Below are 4,034 nucleotides of genomic sequence, written 5' to 3' on the forward strand. Positions count from 1 at the left end.
AGGTGGTAGGCTGCTCCTACCCAGTCGGGCCCTCGCGGCTGGGTGGCGGCGCTAGGCTCGGGTGGATCCTTTGGTGGCGTCTTCAGGCGGCAACGGCGACAACTCAGCAACCCTTCCTCTCCAGCTTCTGGCGACGGCCGATTCCTTCTGATGCTCTGGGCCTTCGAAGCGGGGGCGAAACACGGTTCCGGGGGGAAGTTGGAGCCGACATGGGTGTCGGTCGTGGCCATGGGCCACTTCTTTGCCTTCCCCTTCCCCCGATCGATGTGGTTGCGGCCCTTCTCGAGGCAGCTTGCCCGGCGGCGATTCTAGAGGTGGTTGGGGTCATGGATCTGGGCAAAGTTTGGTGGCTTTGGGGTGGTCTCGTGGCGGGGCGGCGGCCCTGGTGGTGGGAGTCGCGTTGGTCATGGGCGGATTGTGCGGCTCAGATGCGAGCAGACAACCATGGCCGCTCAGGCAGCATGGCTGTGGGTGTGGCGGACCGGGGTGGCGGCGGGGGAGCTGAAGCACCGGGGTACATCACCTACCCAGTCCGCTCTGGTCAACGGTGACGGCGTCCGTGGACGTCGTGTTCCTCCTTGCAGGTTCCGTCGTGGTGCTTCTTCTCCCTCCATCTTACTCCGGGTGAAAACTTGATCTTCGGATCAGACGGTGGCGACGTTCTTGCTCGTGCCCTTCCTGGAGGCACCGGATTGGAGTCCTCGTTCTGACGTGTCCGTCACACATCCTCCCGGATGATCGCTCCTTGGTGGTGGTCTCCATCGGCTCTCAGCGGATCCTTTTTTGCTCATCTTTTAGATGCTTTGTGTCATTGAGGTCGTGTGTCGATGCCCGGCATTCGTGTATCTTGCCTTGGGTCTGTGTGGCGTGCGTTTGTATCGGATGCTTGATGTTGTGGTTATTCTTTATAATATAAAGTGGGGGAAACCCTTTTTCGTGTAATGCATGACATTAAACTGTGTGTTACAACGTGACATTGACTTAGGAGACATTGGATCTGCCTTCTTGGCTGGGGGGGGGGGGGTCACGAGCGACGCACTCCTCCCCCATTGATGTCGTTGGCGGATCAACATGAACACAGGAGATGAGATTAGAGCGGAGAGCGGGGCGGTTTGTGGCAGACTCCTCCTTGACAATCAGTCTGTCGGAAAGTACGGTGTGAAGGAGAGAGGACGCCATGGCGAAGGTGAGGTGGGTGTCATCCAGTTGTAAAGAGAGGCTCCAGCAAGAACCCGCTATGGCAGGAAACTGAGCGGGAAAGAGAGGGTCCAGCAGGAAAAGAAAAAGGTCCGTCGTGGGGTGAGGTTTTTGTGTTGGGACTACGTGTTAGAGATAACATGACGACAGTCTGGACAATCACATTTGTCCCCACATACGAGCTAGATTTAAGGGAGCCTGGACTGTTGAGACAGTTGAAAACGTATGAGAAATCAACTTCGACCTTCGAGCTGACATTAATCATTTGTTGAATTTATTTGTAAGCATTGTAGCCCGTAGCAACGCACGGGCGTTCTACTAGTAGTAATAAAGTTGCTTTTTTTGGCCTACCATGGGCGTGCACTCGGGAGAGGTTTTCCAAGCTGCTCCTTTTACCACCATCAAAGGAATCCACTGTCCATTTCACTTGTGCCTTTTTTTTCATCTGCTTTAATTCTTGTGTTTGTTTACTCAAAGCAGCGGCAGTTACCTAAAAGGAAGCGGCCGTTTTGCCGCCTGGAATCGCTCCTTGCTGCGGGGTAATCTGTAGTATGCTCCGTCTGACTTTCTGCAGATAAATACTCCCTCCGTTTTCAAATAATTGTCTTTTTAGCCATCTTAAATGGACTACAACATACGAATGTATGTAGACATGTTTTAGAGTGTAGATTCACTTATTTTGCTCCGTATGTAGTCACTTGTTGAAATCTCTAGAAAAACAATTATTTAGGAACGGAGGGAGTAGTACAGTAAAACCAACCAAACCAAGCTGCTAATGGACGGGCGGACGGACGCTTAACTTTGTCCCGTTCGGTCGCTCGCTCGCTCCTAGTCCTTTCTGCGACACGCACGTTCCCAAGAGCGTTGATGCTAGTGATAGAGTATCCAGGAGCAATCCGTTGTGCCGTGGAAGTCCATGACCACTACACCACGCAGTTAATTATGCCTGAACTGAATGCACTGCTGCTGCTTTGCCTGCACAGCCGAGTTACTACTGTAGTATTTACCTATCCTGCTGTCAGTCCTCTTGAGCTGCTTGTTACCATTTCTTGGGCTCGACTGCGTGGCCGTGAGGGAGGCTTATCGCCTGAGCGTGGCAGCGGCCGTGTATGCAAGCAGGCAGGCAGAAGAAGCAGCCGTCAGCATTCAGCAGGGCATGCACTTGGCGACATTTGATCCTGAAAGACGCAGCAGGCAGCGCTGCTAATCATGCTTAGTGCTCAGGACTTCAACGGCCGCCCCACCGTCGGCTCGCTGCAAGGAAAAGAAGAAGAAACATCGCCTCGCCGCCCGCTTCGTTTCGTTTCGTTTCGTTTCCAGCTGATCGATGGAGCTGTTCCAGTCCAGAGACGCATCGCGCACAGTTTCTTTTCTAGCCAGGGCCACCTCTGAAACCAACGGTCTGGCCTGGAGGGTTTTACCATTTTTTATTATTTCTTTGTGGAGGATTCCTTCCGTTCGTAAACATTTTGGGTCAAACATGCATGATGTTTTGCTCCTCTTTTGACAAGCCTTTCGGGGTGAAATTTGGGGTTTTGGCTGCATCCATCCATCAGGCCACTGCAATTTGCTGCGTGATGCTATCTATCTATCGTTAACAGTCATTGTCTGCTCCCTCGCTCTCGCTTTGTTTATACGATGTCTGTCAGGTGACGGGACGTCTCGCAGCCCAGCCTAGCCGCGGCTGCTCCCTCCGCGTGTACAGCGCTTTTTGGACACGTGCGTGCGCGGGCTAATCAATCATCAGCGCCGCAGGTTTTGTGTAAGTGGAGCTGCTGAGATTGTCACCACTGCTGATCACTGCATGAGTAGACAACGCTTAACCAGAGTGACTGTTGAAAGAGATTGGGTGAGTTGTTGCTGACATGACGGCCCATCCATCAGGTCAGGACGCCCCGCCTGGATTCGCCTGCCTGCTCATCTCCCTCCCGTTTAAATTTATTTTCTCCAAAAGGAAAATTGGCGAGCTTTACTGTGCATAGCAAGGATTACGCAGTGCCACCTCCTGTCCTGGTTGCTGCTGTGCAGTAGCTCATCATCGGTTCCAACTTGTGACCACACAAAAGTTGACACCTGTTCTTGGGTAATGCTACTGTCAGTTAGTATTTTTTTTAAATAAAAAAAAATCTGGACAGTGTTCTAAGGCCAACTCCACCGTACGACCCATCCGTGACCCGTCCGGTCCGCTTTTGTCCAATTGAGGTAAAATACGACCCAGCGGTAATATTCAAACGGACAAAGTTGTCCGCTAGTGTCCGTTTTAGTCCGGCCCAACCCCAAATCCAGACCAAAGTTGGGTCGCAAATGGGTCTGAACGGACACAGACGGACGCGCTCCTCGGCCTCTCTCGTCCGCTCGTGTCCGCCACTGGCCCACAGGTCAGCGACCCACACCGAGCCACTCCCGACCTCGTTGCTCTCGTTGCTCCCTCGTCGGCTGCCGGCCGCCCGCCGCGTCCGCCGTCGCACGCCCCGCGCCCGCCGCCGCGGCCGCCGTCGCCCCGCGCCCGCCGTCGTCCTGCGCCCGCCGCCGTGCTCGCGGATGAGGTACGCCCCCCACGTTCAGGATCTGCAGCAGCAGCGCCCCGCTCGGCGCGCCCCCCCACCATCGCCTCGCCGGAGCTGGACGTCGGGGCCGAGCCCGCGGGCACGGGGCGGAGTTGTCCAGACTTGACCGGGGCGCGGGCACGACAGGGCGGGCCGCGCAGGCTGCCGGGGCGCGCGGCGGCCCCCGAGCGCGGCAGGGCGGGGCACGGGGAGGGCGAGGCACGAGGCGCCGGCACTCGGAGCGCGGCCACCGTGGGGCGCGACGCCTGCCCCCCGAGCGCGGCTAGGCGG

This window comes from Triticum dicoccoides, chromosome 4B, assembly GCF_002162155.2.
Source record: "Triticum dicoccoides isolate Atlit2015 ecotype Zavitan chromosome 4B, WEW_v2.0, whole genome shotgun sequence".
In the NCBI taxonomy this organism is placed as follows: Eukaryota; Viridiplantae; Streptophyta; class Magnoliopsida; order Poales; family Poaceae; genus Triticum; species Triticum dicoccoides.